Below are 20538 nucleotides of genomic sequence, written 5' to 3'. Positions count from 1 at the left end.
TGAGCAACGCTGACAATATTAAGAAAGCACGCGACTTAAGGAAGCAGGGTAAAATTCAAGGCACTTGGAGCGCCAACTTCAAAATCTACATCAAGTTAAATTAAAGGACCGGAGGAAAGACATGGAGGAACTGGACAAATATTGACGATAACACCATCTCGACAACAAGCAAAATAAAAGACACAAACCACAAAGACTTAATGCAGCTCGAAGTCATCAACAATCGATATATGGTAACGAAATACTGTAATTATCAACATGTCAAAGAGATCGTGTGAATGAATTATCAGTAATAGACACGGAGGAGGGGTAGGATGAAATAAACTCGGACTGGCAGATGTAACCACGTGATGTCCCTTAATGTAACTTGTTAAGTATGTCTGAAAGAAATAACCATACCATACCATACCTTACCTTACCATACCATACCATACCACACCTTTCCATACCATACCTTACCATACCATACCATACCATACCATAACATACCTTACCATACCATACCATACCACACCTTTCCATACCATACCATACCATACCATACCATACCATAACATACCTTACCATACCATACCATACCATACCATACATTACCATACCATACCTTACCTTACCATACATACCATACCATACCATACCTTACCATACCATACCATACCATACCATACCTTACCTTACCATACATACCATACCATACCATACCATACCTTACCATACCATACCATACCATACCATACATACCATACCATACCTTACCATACCATACCATACCATACCTTACCATACCATACCATACCATACCATACCATACCATGCCTTACCATACCTTACCTTACCATACCATACCATACCATACCACAGAGTGTGTGTGGCTCCAAGAAGCTGTTGTAGTTTCTTTTGCGGTAAATTGAAAGTGATGAGCCACAACTCCATTCAAACAACCCACCTTGGCGGCTATTATAACCATCTTTCCACAATCTTCCCCTTGTCACCCTCCATACGCCGCGTAGCCTGCAGCCTCATTGAAGTACGCCCACATGGGAGACCCCATCCCCCCCAAGCAAGATTGGCGAGTGTGTGTTTGTGTGTGTGTGTGTGTGTGTGTATGTGCGTTCCTCGTGGAGTGGCTGTCACCGTATCAGTGGCCACGCTAGATAAGGCGGCGTTTGCTGCAGCCGCGCCAGTAATGATGCTGGGACCACTGAGGCGAGCGTAGGGGAGGTGCTGTTTCCTGCTGATCTCATCACATCATGGTCGCACAATAACATAACCGCACACAAACACACACATACAGGCACACAAACAAACAAGCAGAAAGTACTGGAAGATTTTATTTTGAAAGTTTTAAATTGCACTGGAAATAGATCCATAATCAAATTTGGATGTTACAATTACATTTTATTTCTTTACACTTCTCCAGTGTTATAATATGTAGTACCAGGGTATATTGTTCATTAATTTTAATTTAAATTTTTTATTAATTGTTGAAAATGTATATTTGTATGAATTTTGTATGACTTTAAAATATTACATTTATTATGTTTTAATACAAAAAATGCACAATGATTTTGTGACAAAAGCTCACTCCATCCACCATTGAAACATCTAAAACAGACTATTTATTTAGGTGCCCTACTTGGCGAGACCGCCATGTTTGGCAGCTACAGTGTGTTCACCTCTAAGGAGAGACAAAACCAGCTTCAAAAGCGACACATATATTCAACTAGCTTATACATGAGCTGCAGGAGTTTTAATTTATGCAAAGAAATCAAAGTGCAGAAACATATAATAAATTCTCCAGCATGTGTTTCCTTGTGTTAGGAATCACAAATGAGGATGTGGTAAAAGGTCGGAGGAATGATAAAACACAAAGCTGCAGTGTCCCGTGCCTAACCCCGAAACCACTGGTGTTTCCGCGTGTAGTCGAAGCGAGAGGTTTGTGGTGCAAACTGGTCCAGATCCTGCAGAAGCCAAGCGTCGGCCGTCACTACGCACGCAGCAAGCCAAAGCGTGCTCGCTGCCAGAAGTGTGTTGATGTGTGTGTTTGTGGAGCTTGTGGACATATTTGCTTCACCACAGTCAAAAAAGAGACAAAGCGACACAAAAAAAAACAAATAACGATGTAATGATGCATAAAAATTCACAAGAAGGACACAGTGTGAACTATAGGGTTGATATTAGGGAGGGACGCAAGTCGTCCGTTTTAATCTGGACAGATTTCCCTTCAGCTCTCAACTGGTGAACAATTCAACTTGCGGAATTCCATTCACATACGCGCCTCAACTAAAAGTGACCGAGAGGACAAAAAACTAGAGATCAAGTGCGGCTGTTTGTCCATTCACTTAATATAGTCATCTAAGAGGGAGAAAAAATAGCAACATAAAATTGCCCAACTGTCCATGTGTACACACATACACACTTAAATATGTAAACATACGTAAATATGAGTTTTAGAAACAAATTGCAGAGCTGGCATTTCACATGTCTGTCTATTCACATACTGACCGAATGCTAACATGTTGTAGGGTGTGAAACATAACAAATGCATGTTATATGTTCTGCAACTGTTTGTCTGTTCATGTAATATAATCATCTTTTATAAGAGATGTACAGTATATAAGTCTGTCCATTTGCATACGTACACAATGTCTACGAGAGAGAGAGAGAGGAAAAAAAAGCAAAGTGGAATTGTGCAACGGCCTGCTTTGTCACATACACAAATAAAACTACGCTATGTCGTAGAGAGAGAAAAATGACGGAAGTCGCATCACGCAACTGTTGGTCCAGTCACACATACTACAAGTATAAGCATGTGTCTGTGAGGGGAAAAAATGACCAGCATTTAATTGTGTCTCTGTCGGTCCATTCACATTCACAGATGATGCATATGTGTCTTGAAAGGTGAAAGAATTACTGAGCTCATGCTGTGCAACTCTCAGTCCATTCACATACGCACGTTGTTTGTTTATCTGATATAAAGAGGTCGCATCAAGCAACCGTCTGTCCATTCGCATACACCGGGTCTGAGAGTTTATAGAAAAGACCACTCACAATGTAAAACGTACTGTATATGAGAGGGAGAAAATGTATTAAAATTGCATGGCTCAGCTGTTTATCCATTTCCATACATTTTTTACATAATGTAAACATCTATTGTAGTGTTCTGGTGCTGGCCGTGCGTGGGTGACGTGAGGACACAACAACAGCCTGTACAGTTCAATGCTAAACAAGTCGATAAGACTTACGAATATGCTCCAAACATACTGTGTGTGTGTGTAGTGTAACAAAGTGCTTCCATCAAAGAGTGACTGCAGACAGAGTAGCTGTGTGTGATACTGCTTTCCATTAACCTGAGATGAGACTCTCCATTCACCCCTGTCTCTCTCCTCACTCTCTCACACACACACATACTCTCACATCTAGTTTTATGGCGACCCTAATTGGGACATAAGCATAAGCAAACATGTCTGAACTTTCATAAAGAGTACCACAACATTTAGCGTGATCAAACCATTAGCAACTTTTGTGCTCTGAGGTAGAGGCGTGATAAAAGTGACCCCTCTAGCTAAAGAAATGTAGAGGCCAGCGAGGAAAAAGCTCACTTTCCATGCTTGTACAGCACAGTGCTGAGCAGCGCTGAGAGGCTTTAACTGCGAGCAGGAAAGGGTTCCGTGTGGAGCGGTGGCTCCAGTGAAAGCATGTCACGTCGCAATGAATGGGAACAGGAGAGGCGCAGGTAGCAATTATTGTCGAGAGGCCATTAAGGGCCAGGAGGGTGGCGTCTTTAGACTAGCACAGCCGCTGACTAATGGACACGCTTGTTTCCTGCCTGCGTCTCTTCAGGTTCCCTTGAAAAACGTCTCAAAGGGAGGAGGTTTTACCAAGCGTAGACGGGGTTTTATGTCTTTAAGACTATGTATATGTGTCTGTGGAGTTGTTTTAATCCATCTAGTGCAGTGTTGGCCCCTGAGGCATGGAGTGAACCTGCCTGCCTTGGTCTCATCCCACCCTTATACTCCTGAACCATTCAACAGAAAATAGTGAAAGTTAGCCAAAACACGCAGCCCTACTGTGTTGTCTGTGCTATTATTTTTCTGACAGATACACCGCATGGTGGCGCTGTTATTAAACCCCATCACTCAGATTGATTTAGAATTTCTCACATGCACTTTGAGCGGGATTGGCCATCAAGCAAAGCATCTTTGCAGGGCGCCTTTGGGACTAAAGTCATTGAGCATTTGTCTAATGATTAGAAAACGTTGAGGATATACTGTACGTATTACATGTATGCTAGCATGTCCTCCAAAGCTTTTTGACCACAATCCGCAGGGTGGCCACAAATTTTCCACCATTTTCCACTATTGCAGTTAAATTCATCACAGTACTTTTTGCAGCAATGTGCACTAAGATATCTGCAGCAGCTATGTGGATTCTGGTTCAAATGTCTTACATTGTGTTTTGTGTTTGTTCTATTGCATTTCCTGTAAAATGATCATTATCTGTTGACCATGATCAGCTGACTGAAGCATGCCTCGGTCCACCATAACAGATGCCAAAATGTACAACGCAAATTAGTTATTTTGGTAGAATTTACAGCTGTGATAGGACAATGTTTTGGCAATGCAAGTGGACACATACAGTAATCCCAATTTTAATTGAGTCCAGATCCGACCCTGCGAAAAGTGCATTTCCGTGAAGTAGAATTTCTTCTTTATAAATAGAATATTTTCATTGTTATGGCAGAGAAAACCTGTTTACAATCTTTTTAGCATTATTAGAGTCATCTAGACATGAAATAACACCCAAATAGTCACCTTTACATTGGTATTACCCAATATAGTAGATATAATCAGACAAAATAAGTCATTTAAGACCGTTCACCTTGTAGGGGAGCAGACTCGATGGCGGGCAGGAAGTGATGTCGGGGGTTCAGAGTTGAGTTTTAACTTGTTATGGGCTATGGCCGCAACAGGAACCCGTGATATTATTACCATTATTATGACTGTTGTTTTATTATTATTGTGCCTGTAGTGAGATCATTTAAACCTGCAATAAAAGCCGGTTGTTCAAGTCTGGTGCTTCAGTGGTGGTCTCACCAAACAGTTACCGACACCGAGCGACCAATGCAGAATACTAGTTGTGGTCTTAATGGCTTATACTGTATTCGTATTTTAGTGCATTTAGTCATTTTTATCCTTGAAAATGCTTAATTTGGGCAAAAAATATGTACAATTTGCTTAAATGTTCATTTGTTTTTACCACAAAACAGTGATCATTCATGAAGTAATTATAGTTTGAAAAACTGCAATAGAGTGAGGGAGTAATCTTTGAGTCGCGATGTAGTGAGGGACGACTATAAGCCAATATTGGCATGAAAATGAGATATCGGATCATGTCGGCATTGTGTCTTCCTGCTGATACTGATATTGCCGTGCAAGTGAGACTTCATCAGATTGCGCCGTCCTGTACAGAACAACAAAGCTTGCTAGCTCAGTATGTCCACGTTCTGGAAGTACAGTCATCCCTCCTTAAATGGTTCTGTAATAAGTGAATTTCCGCAAACTAGGATTCCTTATTTACAAATGGAATATTTACAAAGTTACAGAATACTGTAGAAAACCTGTTTGCGACCTTCTAAATACGCTTTTTAACATTATTAGAGCCCTCTAGACATGAAATAACACCCCTATAGTCACAATTACACTTGTATTACCCAATATAGCAGACATGGTAACAGTAAATTATCCATCCATCCATCCATCCATTTTCTATACCGCTTCTCCTCATTAGGGTCGCGGGGGTATGCTGGAGCCTATCCCAGCTGACTTCAGGTGACAGGCGGGGTACACACTGGACTGGTCGGCAGCCAATCGCAGGGCCCATATAAACAAACAACCATTCACACTCACATTCATACCTATGGACAATTTAGAGTTTCCAATTAACCTAACATGCATGTTTTTGGAATGTGGGAGGAAACCGGAGTACCCGGAGAAAACCCACGCGCACACGGGGAGAACATGCAAACTCCACACAGAAATGCCCAACGGAAGATTCGAACACAGATCTTCCCGATCTCCTGCCTGTGAATGTGTGGCCAACATGCTAACCACTAGACCACCGTGCGGCCCAGCATGATTTATTAATTAATATATTTTTGAAAAAACGTGATACTGTAGCCGTGGAATTGGGAGCGCGAAGTGGCGAGGGATGATATCGATAAAAATGGCAATACCGAATGATTGAAATTCAGCTAATTTTCCTCGCACCTCAAGTCAGCAAATTTGCAAAACCCCCCAGTGAGGAGCAGAAATGTTGTTGCTATGTGCGTTTGTGTTATTGGCCTACATAGCGAATGACATACGCACACACACACACACACACACTTAAACATGTAAAGTAACCATTGGAATGACACAACACTTATTAGCGTGGGTACCTGCGCCCTGTTTGCCTTGAGCACTGATGTTGGCCTCCTCCAGCAGCATCACACACATTAAAGAAGGAAGTGGGAGCACAAAAAAAGTCGAAGACAAGACTCGATGCCGGGAAATTAAGCTCAGGTTCAAAGCTGATGAAGTGTGCGAGTTGCGTGTCTGCACCCGTTAGCCAGACGTCATCTCTGGTAGGAGAGAAAAACATCAACTTACCTTTCATGATGGAGAAAACAGCATCGGGAGCAACATGGAGGAGGGAAAATGGAGACAAAAAACTAGCATGGAACCTACTGTTGATTAATCGTGTCTTTAAGCAAAATAGGTCTATGGAAAGTGGCAAAAGTGTAAAGTAAACAACTTTTGGCCTCTTTTGTATATTAATATAATACGTATGAATGTAATACGTATACATTAATCGTTCATTATGCCAAGAAACAATGAAAGCAATGATGTGGTGTAAAAGTGACATCTTTGAAATGCTGACAATGGGAAGTTGCTTGCAGGTAGCGAGGGGTTAACGTAGGGCGGTGGGGGGCATGTTTAGGAGACAAGCTGGCTTCAAATGAGCTGTGCGCCCGCTCTTGTGGCGGTAATGGGAAAATTGCAGCAAGAGGAAGGACACACGCAATTAGAATCTGGCGAGTGGCTCAGCGGTCGGTGGGTGGGGAGGGTGGAAAGAGACAAGGAGGAGGAGAAACCCCCCACACCACCATTACCACCACCACCCCCACCCACAGGACAAGAAGTGATTTAGCCGAAAGCTGGCTCTTTGTGCTCTCGCGGGCACTCAACGCCGCTCGCCGTCACCGGGTGACAGCGGCCCAGATGTCAATCAAATTAGCGGCCATTTGCAGCTGATTTGCTCGTGTCGTTCGCAATATTGCCTCTCCGCTCGTGATGGGCAAGCACAGCACACAGGAGGAGGAGGATGGAGGATGGTGGAGAGTCACTTCACTGCAGCCTCTCTCCGTGAATGTCATCTGCCCACTTATCGCACACTCCGCTGGGACGGGAGCGAAGGAGGAGATCCTTAGTTCCGCGGAGTGGCTCGCTAGCTAGCATGCAAAATAGGACGGCGGCGTCTGGGGAGAGGTTGGCTCGGGTTTTAATGGAGTTGGGGCAAACTCATTTTACAGCAGTGAGACGCAGAAGAGGAGGATAATAATATCACGGTGTGTGTTTGTGTGTAGGTGTGTGTTAACATTGTCAATTTTTCACAACAAATAATGTCCACTTGTCACCACGGTACAGTGGGGAACAACACGTGCAGTGTCAGCTGCTAACACAGTCAACAAAGAAGTCCACATAGGAAACAATGGAAGACATCCAACATTTGCTGTTCTTTTGTTTGTTTGTTTTTCCTCCTGCTATTATATGAAATATGGCAACTTGTCTCTTCCTTTTCCACAGAAGTGACTCTTCTCTGTCGACTGAAGTGTGTCAAGCTCCGCCCTATTGGTACCACACCACTGTGCACACGCGCACCAAATAGTGTTATTTTGGTGTACTACTGAATTACTATAAGATTAATGAGATCAATTTATGTCCAATAATTGTATTTTTAGAGTGAAAAGAATCAGAATCGTACAAGAATAAGGTTGTATATTTTGGGGGAAAAAAGTCCCAATCTTCAGAAAATAATTTTTTTTATTTTCGATATTTTCTGGGGGGAAAAAAAATCACAATCCCATGTAAAGTGTTTTTTTGTGTATTCGTGTGGTCTCAAGCAGAAGAAAAACATATTCTTCATAGAGAGAAAAAAAAACATGATTCTGTGAGAATAAAGTTGCATTTTTTTTTTCATAAAAAGTCATTTTTATGTCCAAAAAAATTTGCCATCTTACGAGAATAAATTGTATTTTTTTTCAATATTTTGTAGGGAAATATAATTGTAAAGGTTGTATATTTTTCCTTTATTTTTTTTCAAGGGAAAACTTATATTTTTTGTCCATTTCAAGCAAAAAGAGCATTATTCAGAGAGAAACGAGTTTTTCAAGACAAAAAAGTAGCACATGGTCCTGAAATAGGTCAGATTTTAATGAGAATAAAGTCATATATTTTCTAGAAAAAAATGTTTTCTATTTTTTTGGGGAGAAAATTGACATTTTAAGTAATATTTCAATAAGTCATATTTTGTAAAAAATGCTGCGTATAATTTTCAAGAAAAAAGTGCCAATTTTATGAGAAAAAAATCATATAGTTTCATGAAAAAAGTTGTGTATATTTTCAAGCAAAAAGTTATATTTTTCCATTTAAAAATTTGCAACCTTATGAAAATAAAGCCATAGGTATTTGTGAAAAAAGTTGTGTATATATTTTCAATAAAACAGTATATGGATATTTTCAAGCCAAATGTTTAGATTTTACAAGACAAAAATTGTAATTTTACAAAGCAATATTTTTGTGAAAAAAGTTGAGTCTATATTTTGAAGTTGAAGTTCAAATTTTAAGATAAAAACATTGTAATCTTACATGAATAAAGTCGTACATTTTTGTGAAAAAAAGCTGTCTATTTTTGAAAAAAACGGTTGTAATTTTAAGAGAATAAAGTTATACATTTTTTGTAATTTTATCAGAAAAAAGTTTCAATCTTATGAGAGTACAGTCACATTTTTGAGGAAAAAAGTTGTATAATTTCTAGAAAAATATCATGTTCTTTGAAGAATAAAGTACATTTTCGACCAAAAAGTCAAAATTTTAGGAGAAATTGTAAAAATTGTATATGTTTGAGAAAAAAACTGAAAATGTAAATAATTTTCCCAGAGGAGCTGAAGATATCAGATGATGTAGCATACAGTATATAGCAGGGGTGTCCATACACCTGCAAGGGGCCACATACTGAAAAATAAAAGGATGCAAGGGCCACTTTGATATTTTGTAAAGTACTGTAGATATGCTAAGAAGTTATAAACCGGCATATTTCATAACAAAATGTATCATAGATTTGTGATATAGGTGAAAAAGCCTATTGTTAGTATCAACCTCACTCTTTGCTCTTCCTTTCCCATTTTTGCTGTTGTTTTTTTTTTATTTTCCAAATATTTCCACTTTTTCGCTCAATAATTTTCTTTTTTTTTCCCGTAATATTGTGACTTTATTCCCATAATATTCATAACTTTTCCCCAACCAAATTTTCCAAAAATGACAATTGTATTTAGTTTTGCCTGTTTTTGTTAATATTACAACTAAAACAAATTTTTTCTTTAATATTTCAACTCTATGCTACTAAAATTACATTATTTTTCTTCATAATATTATGACTTTATTGTTGTAAAATAGCAGCTGTTTTTTTTCCCATTTCTGTTGTTTTTGTTTTTTTAAATTTTCCAACTATTTCCACTTGTAAATTTTCTTTTCCTAATATTATGACTTTATTCTCATAATATTTTGACTTTATTCCCATAATATTATAACTTTTTCCACAATTTAATTTTCTAAAAATGACAACCTTATTTGATGTTTTGTTTGTTTCCCATAATATTACTTTAAAAATATAATGTATTTTTTTATTTCATATTTCATCTTTATCCTACTAAAACTACATACATTTTTTCTTGTAAAATTATGACTTTTTCTCTTTAGATTGCCACTTTTTTATCTTAACATTGTGACTTTCTTCTTGTGAAATTACTGCTGATTGTTCCAATTTTGTTGTTGTTTTTACTTTTCTGTGCTGCGGACCTATAAAAATAACAGCCGTGGCTCACAAATGGCAACCAGGCCGCACTTTGGAACCCCGAATATATGGGTTTCACGATGAACAAAATGGTTTTACTGCTGTACAAACAAAGTACTGTAACAAAATCTAACATCCACTGTTTTCTGTTGTCACGGTCGCACTGCAATGTGTTGCCAAAGCAACAATATGGAATCATTTGTCTCACAATCCACACCCCGCTAATATCTAAAAACACAGTTAGCTTTGAACCAGACGGTCATTGGCCGGTCTAAGCTCTTTGAGACAGTGAAGTTTCGCATATGGCATCATGATTGATCAGCTGATCTCCAGCGGCCCCTTTTGAACATGTCAGTGCTATATACGGAGCATATGCATATGGAGTATATGTATATGGAAATGAAGTCAAACGTGCATCTCCAAAACTGTCATTAACATAACATGACCGCAGTCTGATGAGCAGTGGGACACTATGTCACATAAGTTGTCATGTCCCACGGAGGGGAAAAATGTGGATGCTCACATTCAGGCTCTTGCACACACACACACACACACACACACGCACACACACACACACACGGGCAATGGGAGGGTAAGGCCTGTCACTGCTCAGTCACTGACTCCCTCCATTTAATGCAAGTCCTGTCACAACAAGACAGCAGCAGAATGAAGTGCATCACCTAAAGGCACCACACCTCACTGCTGAGAGCACACACACACACGCACACACACACACACACACACTGTCACTCTGCACCAGTATGACCTAATCTAATCCAACTGCTCCAGAGGACCCGAAAATGTCTGTCTACAGAAACACTGTATTTTTAATCCTCATAAAACTATTCAACCAGAGAAACTTGTTGTACATTCCAAGACGTGTTTTTGTACTTGATTATCATTGTGATGATGACTATTGTATTTACAAGAACGATATATACCAATAAAATAGAGTATATTTCATGATAACCTTTGAAATTATTCATTCCCATCACATCACTGCCTTTCCCATTCTTCTATTGGCTTAAATACATGAAAAAAATTCAACCTTTGTTCTACCTTACCAGCCTTTTTTTTAATGTAATTTCCTTAATTTTTAAGAATTGTAATCATGATTATTGAATTATTGGATTATTTACTCTTATTAACTAATTAAAATAAAAATATAATAAATACATGTATTCAAAATATATACACAATATTTAAAATAAATAATACATTATTGTAAGTATAAATGTTTTTTATATTGCAGCATTCATATGAGATTCATTTATTTATTTAAGGATGTGTATAAATTAGGGCTGTCAAAGTTAACGCTTTAACGGGAATTTCCTCTACCGCCCCTATCTTTTTTTTTTGACGCGCGATTAATGTGCGCACGTCCTGTTTGACCCTCGGCCCACACTGTAGTTTGAGGAAACGCAGCGGAGTAGCAACTGATGCGGAGCCACAAGCGGGAACAAATATCTGCGATTAATTACAAGTTAACTATTGACAACATGTCATTAATCGTGATTAAATATTTTAATCAATTGACAGCCCTGGTATAAAAGTATTATTATTTAGTAGTAGCATTATAAGTGGCATTGTTTTGAGGTGTTTTTTATTTATACATTTATACATACGCTTCCTTATCACTACACATGTAAAATTTCTTCTTTTCATTATTCCCCATAGTTGTTATTTCCATTTCCGGAAATTACTTTCTTGAGACATCTGATTGCCCCCAAACCATTTCAGCCAATGTGGGCACAGACTTCCAGCAAATCAAGCAAACGTAGCATTCATTGTGCATCCACACACGACACACATAAAACACACGTTCTTCCTCAGCAAATGACGTCACGCATGGACTCCGCTCCACTCCTCCGCCATTGCAAGGCATGAATTATCGTCCATATGCGTCCAGTTTGCATTTGATTGCCGCTCCTCCTCCTCCTCCTACATCATGGAGTTAAACAATGCGGCGATATGAAGTGGAGAAGGAGGTAAAGAAGAAGTTAAAGTTAATGTCAGGATGTGCCCCATAATGACTCGTATAAGCTCTGCTGGGAGCTTCCTCTCGCGCCAGCTCCAGAGAGGCTAACTTGATTGGGGATAATTGGCTAGCCTTCACTAGCGGTTAGCATCCAGGCGTGGAGACAGAGGAGGGCACAGGGGAGGGCACGGGGGCTCAAGACACACACACACACACACACACACACACACACACACACACACACGATAATACATTGGCTTGACTAAAATAAGACAATATCTTGAAGTTGAAAGTGCTTTTTATCTTTATCAAGTTTGTCTGCACTTTCATGCAAGAAAGCCTCATTTGCATATTTGAACAATATTAGGTATGTCTTTACAAATGTAAAGAGTTAGGAGCTCAGTTATGATATTCATTTTACAATATGCTTATTATCTAAGAAATTAGACCTTCATGTTTCATAACAAATGATGAAACTTCTCCACCACGCTGTGCTCACAAGCAATGACGAAAACCCAGAGTTTTCATAATTTAGCGTCGCCCATCCGTCTAGTATACGTGGTTTAAATTTGGTAGTAGGGAATACCGGCATTGATGATTAACCGCGCGAAAACTCAAGCTGCGGTTACTATTACTGTTTCAAATGAAAATTATCGTAAAACCATGATTGATAACTGTACTTCCATAAACTCACGGACCAGTGACACTGCTCATTTCCTGGAGAAGCAGCCATGCTAGTTACATAGTGTATCTCTCTCTGGCAGCGCCAACTCGGATTTAAGCAAAACTGCGGCCTCAATGCATTGCACAATCCAGTGCCCTTTTGAGACCAATATGTACCCCCGCAAACAGCGCTCATGAGTTTTCCTCCCCACTAAAAGAAGGACATCTGATGTCTTGACATATTCTGGATTTGCAAAAGATTCTGAGGGGGGAATAACTGAAGGAAATCAAACTATAAAATGCTGAAAATAAAGTCTCCGCAAACGGGAGTAACACTTGTAATGTGATGAGAAATCTCCGTGACCACCATCCACAACTTTTTAGGGAGGGTAAGGTCAGTAAACTTGTAGTTGAATGCATGGTTTGTCTGTCAAACATTCCTACAGTATAGTGTTTTTAGGACTTACGTTACTGTGTGTGTGTGTGTTTGTGTGTCTGGCAGAGGATAACAATCATCATCAATAACAATAAAAAAGTAATAACAGTAGAAACATTTTGAGCACATTCAACAATACCGCGATAATAATGATAACCGTGATGATTTGGGTCACAATAATCGTGATATGAAATTTTCATATAGTTGCATCTCTATTTGGTAGCAATAGCACAACCTGTCCAACGACTCTGATTTTGCAAGACCGCTGGAAAATGTAACTTCTTGCGTCTCCAAGGTGCCCTGTTGTACACTGGAGCCACCCCTCACCTGTACACTGTAAATCCAGTGTAATAGATGCCACACAATAGCGTAACATTAAGGAGTAGGTAGTACAATTGATTGATTGATTTGAATCAATCAAATTGATTGATCAAAGATGGTGCCTCCCGTGGCAGACGTCTCTGTGACACTCTCCCGTGTTTATCTATTTTTTGCTATTTTATTGTTCATTTTGGACATTCAACACACTCACGCAATACATTACAACAAAGAGACACTTTTGAACATCGGCAGGGTCCACCATGATATTTCATTTAGCCCTTTAGAGGGCACAGGGGAGGGCACGGGGGCTCAAGACACACACACACACACACACACACACACACACGATAATACATGTTTGGTACGGTAACTGTACAACACGAGATAGGAAGGCACTCCAGCGGGTGATCAAGACCTCACAGAACATTGTTGGGGCAGCCCTCCCCTCACTGCAAGACATTTATAAAACTAGAGTCCTACGAAGAACACACAACCTCATCAAGGACAGCACACATCCACAACACTCATTATTCACACTCCTACCGTCAGGCAGACGCTACAGGAGTTTGAAGTCCAGGACCACAAGGCTGGCAAACAGCTTTTACCCACAGGCCATCAGGCTTCTCAACGAAGCACTCGCACACGCCGCACGCAACACACACACACACACACTCAAAGCACTTTGTTTATTTATTTGTATTATTTATTTGTATTAATGTCTCTTCTGTTTTTGTTGCTTAATTTATTGGTATTTATGTATATGTGTTTATGTTTCTTATGTTCTTATTCTTTCTTGTGTTTTCTTTCTTTTCGTGGGAGAATGAACAGAATAAGATTTTCATTGCATGGTATAACTGCTGTTGTACCATGCACATGACAATAAAACTCTCTTGAATCTTGAATCTTACAGGAGGACATAAATGTTAGCAACACTAGCATAGCTATGTGAGCTACATTACAGGTACATTTTAACAGCAACGTCATGCTAGGTTAGCCTTTTTGCTGAGGGAAAGCCACTTAACAGCTCTCACGTCTGTAGCTTATTTTTGGATGTGTAGCAAAGCCTTGTTTTTTGTTGTTGTTTTTTTTTACCCAGATGTCCTACATGAGATGGTGGGCATATACTTGGGTCAGAGGTGGTATCACGACCAGAGGAAGGCAGTTTTTCCTTCAGGATGTCATGAAAAGCCACAGTTGCAAGAGCGAGTGCTTGATTGCCTCTTGAACAAGTGACAGAGATGATAGATTTTTCTCACGTTTAACCAAAGTAACAGTAAAGGAACATCAAATGTTCTTATCAAGTTGCAACAGTTCTAGTAAAGTGCAGACCAGAGCACATAAAGGATGTCACGTCATGTAATTCCGATTGACACCCTCAAAGAGCTCTGCAGCAACTTGTCAGTGTGATTCACGCGAGATCCCGGCAAAAAGAGACCGCGCGCAAAGCCGTAAAAAATTTTTTTTGCTTTTATTCCGCGGCGTGTCGGACCCCTGCAGCGACTGTTTTACCCGCCTGTGTTACCAGCGTGTTGCTTTTTGACGCTGACCCGTTGTGCTCTGCTGAGTCACCGCTTGGCTGATCGCAACATGCACGCCGTCGCCAGAGCCGCAGGGTGCAACAAGCTTCAGTCAGGGAGAAGACTTGGCACAAGAGTGGAGCCTTGGGGGGGTGGAGTGGGTGGCTCTTCTCTCCCTCAAAGGAAAGCCATTTTAGCTGCGAGTGTGTGTGTTGTTTTACGAGCACTCCTTCCTTCCCATATCGTCGTCGTCGTCTTCGCTTTCAGACGCTGATTAATGGAGGCTGGGAGAGGACGGAGAAAAGCAACTTTGCACAGCCATTAAACATTTGCTTGGCTGAGCACAAGAGCATGCAGAACATCCCGTGCAATCAATTTGAGTAATGCCGTATGCGCCGTTTTAGCATGTTCAAGCGTGCCTTAATGGATTACAGGACACAACATTAGGTACACTTGCGAAGTGTGAGATACTAGGGACCTTTAGATAGATGTTATCTTTTTAGCCCTTATACGCAAAAAAGGACAGCAGAACAAAAATATCAAGAAAAGTACACCTCTAAGGTTGCACAGGACCCAGGGGTTGACTGTTGCTGTGCCTGACATCACCGAGGCGTCAGCAAATCCTGCAAAACGTTCGCATTTTTTGTGATACATGGCGGAATAGAAAACGAGTGTGACGATAATAGAGCTACGATAATTCCAACGTAGGACAGCCTGACACGTTTCTGTTGTGGTGGCACAACGCAATCAACAATGACAAAATCATGGAATATAGTACAACGTGGACAATTCTCTCAAACAGTGTCTGTACATCTCTTAGACGCAACGTTGTGTGGCCATGTTTATTTTCCAGGGAGCTACAATATGCACATTCAGATCAGTTGGGTTTCTTGCTATTTCTCCCCCTACTAATTATTTTTGGTTTGTTTTAAGCTGTCTTTATATTCGGCATATACGGTTCTACCCCCAAAATGGCAAAAGAGGGGTGTATGAATGTCTTACATACAAGATGTTTGATCCGGCTATGATTTTGTGGCGTGGCGTTATCAAAGTTTGGGTGATCAAACTTCGCCGCCATGCTGCAGAGTTTTCATACTTTATCACCGTCCCGTCTGTCGAGTTTACGTGCTAAAAATTTGGTAGCAAGTGGACAAATCTTCTAGGAAGAGCCAGTTTTTGAAGAAGCCCTGGAAAAGTGTTCTTCTGACTTGCTTGTGGTACTGCTCGTGATAGACAGGCGGACCAAATTTCATAATAAATATTACATTGCGTAATTCGCCCAAATATCAGTCGAAAATGACAAAAACGCGGGTCATCTTATATTCGAGGTCTCGAGATTTACACATGCAAACCAACAGGTGGTGCCGACTTCTCTCCCCAGTGAGTCGGAGATTTTCTTCTTGTCACCCACACACAATGAGTTAGCAAGCAACGAGAGAAGGTGTCATGATGCCAATTTTAAGATAATGGTGATCAGTGAAGCAGAGTCATCCAATAACTGTCAATCAGATATGGAATAAAATAAGCTTTTTTAACACTGATACTGAAAATGTTTGCTCTTGAAAAAGAGGGGTTGTCTTATATCCAGGGTTGCCTCATGTTCGGGTGTCCCTACGAACGCGACCTTGCAAGCCCAATCAGCAGAGTTCCCACTGGACTTCCTTTGTCCAGCACGCACGCGGCGCAGCTTTGCAAATTAGCGAGTGTCCACGCTGTGGCCGCCCCACCTCCTTCAAATAGAGGAGACGCTTTTGAATGGCAGGAAATCCCTGAGATGTTTTCTTTGCTCTTTGTCACTCACTGTAAGATGGTTAAAGGGAAGTTGTGCTTTTGACACATAATGTACACTTGACTTCCTTGTCTGGGTGTGTTTATTTTGCTCTCGCTCTTTTTTATTGTCACACGCATGCCTACGTACATAAAGCTGTCTTACACAATCCTTCAGCCCTCAGCCAGATGTCCATGGAAAGGGAGGCCAGTATGCCCTATTACTCAAAAGACACACACACACACGCACAGTGAGACGAGTGTCAGTAAGCAGGGGAGTGTCCCGGTGCAGGAATGCAGGGATGATAAGTTTGTGGCGGTATCAGGGGAGAGAAAGAGAGAGGCACGCTGTTACAGCCAGACACCTAACAACACTCCACCCTGCTTCCGAGTCCTCACTGACCGTTTTATCACTCCTCTCCTCTTTTTTCCCCCCTCCTCTAACTTCCCTCCCTAGCTGCAAACACAGCCTGCCTTGTGTCTGGTCGTCCCAGTCGCTGTTGCAGTCGCTCCTCCCGCCAGTTATTCACGATAACAGCCACCTTGCACAATAGAAATGAACAGAACAACTTGAAATAAGCCACAGCCAGGAAAGTTGCAGTAATACAGCATTGTGCGATCAAGTGATCCAAATGGTACAATCCTGTTGGCATCATTGTCTATTAGCCTGCTGACTAACATACAGGTTTTGGTGTAGGGAAATGCCAAAAAAGACACATTGCAGTAGTTCTAACCTTGACTTGCACAACACGTCATTGCTGTACTACGGTCATTGGAAAACAATTCGGACACCCAACTCAAAAATAATCTTCTCCTGAACCGCTACACACAAAAGTGTGAAAAATTGTCAAAACATGCATCCCAACTGTGCTGCCTGTGCTATCATTTTTCTGACAAATGCACCACACAGTGGCGCTGTTATTAAACAACATAAGTCGTATTAACTTGAAATTTCCCACACAGCCCAAAACCCACTGTGACTTTAAGGTCGGCGTGTCCGAAGTGCAGCCCAGTTTCTTTTATTGGCACACGGAATATTATAAAAATAGTTTAACGAGAAAACTAGCAGAAGAAAAAATGGAAAAATCAGCAGCAATTTTACAAATATAAAGTCAAAATATTAGAAGAAAATAGTGGGACTCTAACAATAAAAAGTCATACTTAAAAAATAGTAATATTATGAGGAAAAATACCATCATTTTAGTAGCAGAATGTTGAAATATTAAAGAAAAAGACTATTATTATGAAAAACAAACAAAACAACGATTAAGTTGTAGGTTTTGGAAAATTAGGTTGCGGAAAAGTTATGTTACAAGAACAAAGTCAAAATATCATGGGAATAAAGTCATATTGTGAGAAGAAAGTTGAAATAGTTGGAAAATAGAAAAAAAAAAAAAAACAACAGCAGAAATGGAAAAACCCCAGCTGTAATTTTATGAAAATGAAGTCAAAATATTAAGAGAAAAAAGTTGTATCTAACGAGGAAAAACTCACGATTGCATGAGAATAAACCCGTAATATTAGGAGAAGAAACATATGAAAAATAAAGATGAAATGTTTGTATTTTATTTCAATATATTTAATGAATTTTAATAAATGTAAATATTAAAGAAAAAATAAGTTATTTTTTAAAAAGTTGTAATATTATGAGAAACAAACAAATTATAAAAAGAACATTTACAAAGATTATTTAAAAAGAGAAAAAAAACAACAGCAAAATGGGGGGAAGAGGAGCAAAGACTAAAGTTCATACTAATAATACCGTAAGGCACCGTGAAAAAAACACACTTTTTTTCCACTGATAAGAAGCAAAAAATCAGGTTGTGGTTTATACACGATGACAGGTCTGTGACCAGACGCAGAAATTGACGAGAAGTCCATTTTAGAATAGCCGTCTGTGGGTCAGACAGTTGCTTTGACTTTAGCGCCCTCTGCTGTACAGTTGCTGAAAATGCTTGTGTATGCAATTTCTTTCTAACTTATCTGACGGCTGTCTGTATTTTCACACAGTGAAACAAAAATAATAATAAAGAAAAAGAGAAGCAGTGAAAGATAAGATATCAAAACATCTCTGAAAATTGCAAATTTCTTTACTTTGATTTATTATTATTATTATTATTATTATTATTATTATTATTATTATTAATCTGTGCTTAGCCATAATATTAAAGCTCTAGATGCCGAAGTTCAGATTTCTTCTTTCTTCTTCTTTTTGAATTTGCTTAGTACCTTTACGCATGTTGATTTGAGATGAAAGAGTTGGCAAGCATTTTTGAACTAAAAAATGTTTTTGGCTGCCGTGAGCCTGTAAATGGGGGTGCGGTTAATACACGGTGTTTTACGGTACACTTTTTCACCTACCTCACATAATTAGAGATGCGCTTTTTTCTTGAAATATACAAGTATATATATATATATATATATATATATTTTTATATATATATATATATATATATATATATATACTTCTAAGCATATCTACAGTACATGTATTGCTTCATAAAATATGAAAGTGGTCCTTGCATCCTTTCATTTTTCATTTTGTGGCCTTCGCTGGAAAAAGTTTGGACACCCCTGTTTTAGGGTGTCGGATCACCACAAAATTTGGTGCACACATTTAGAAGGCTGACAACCACATCTGTGTAAACTTTGAGCCAGATTGGTTGAAAAACATCGCTGACATCAAGTCAAATATCTTTTCAAGGGGTCACCTCTAGGACTTAGCAAGTAATCGGCCATAAGTCATTGACCTTTTGTCTAATGAGTACAAAACTTTCAGGATATCTTTATTACGTATATGCTAGCATGTCTTCCAAAGCACTTTGATCACAACCTACAGGGGGCGCCAAAAATGTAATTTTAAGTCATGTGAAAAAGGGACAAGGGCAGTGCTAAAAAACCCTCCAACTCAAACAATAACATTGTTTGAGGGAGATATTTAGCCAATGTTATCTGAAAGTGCATTCAAATATCCACAGTAAGCCGCTCTCTTTCTTTCTTTCTCTCTCTTTTTTGTTAGTGTTTCCTCCCTTTTTGTAACTCATGATCCCACATAGTCACCAGGTCACGGTGACTGCTGTTGCACCAAACATACACACGCAGAAGGCACCAAAAACATAAGCAGAAGCTAAGTGGTCTAATATAAATCTGTTAAACACATAAAGGGGCTGTTATTTCCCAAATTTGAGAGCGCTAATTTATTAGTGTAACTTTAATAATGGCTTGGAGTGCATGAGAAAGTGGGAATGAAAAAAGGTAGCTCTCTCACCACATGGTCATTTATGAAAAGCATATTGCACAACACAGCATCAACAGAACCATTGTTGTAATAGTGGTAAGCGGTAACAGAAGAAACTGAAACAAGTACGGCATGAGTTTCAGACCAAATGAGTTGCAACATTTTAAAGCGTATGCAGAGGTAGATAAAGCTGATGGATGCTGACCACTCATGATATACTCATGATTCAATTGCAACAAAAAACCTCCACAGCTGTTAATGCTAATGTTTTCTGACCTGACGCAGATTAGTGACCCCGACAGTTATTTGCTTTTGTAGCACCCCACAATTATAGTAGACTTGAACTGAGAGAAGTTAACTGCAGCATTTACAGTCACATAACGAACTAGCTAGAAGCTATCGTGACCGTCAATATCTTCACTTAGTTGAAAACAGCACAAAAAGATCAATAAAGAACTCACCAGTCACAGAACAACCAATGTAAGCTAATGTCCTACACAAAAAG

General features: G+C 39.6%; 1 protein-coding gene across 1 annotated transcript in view; it reads right to left on the bottom strand.

Moving 5' to 3' along the window:
• Positions 1-20538, bottom strand: part of bnc2 (basonuclin 2) — a 221872-nt gene that overhangs the window by 147991 nt on the left and 53343 nt on the right. The window lies entirely within an intron of this gene.

This window comes from Dunckerocampus dactyliophorus, chromosome 6, assembly GCF_027744805.1.
Source record: "Dunckerocampus dactyliophorus isolate RoL2022-P2 chromosome 6, RoL_Ddac_1.1, whole genome shotgun sequence".
Taxonomy (NCBI): domain Eukaryota; kingdom Metazoa; phylum Chordata; class Actinopteri; order Syngnathiformes; family Syngnathidae; genus Dunckerocampus; species Dunckerocampus dactyliophorus.
This window is presented reverse-complemented; position numbering and strand designations above follow the sequence as displayed.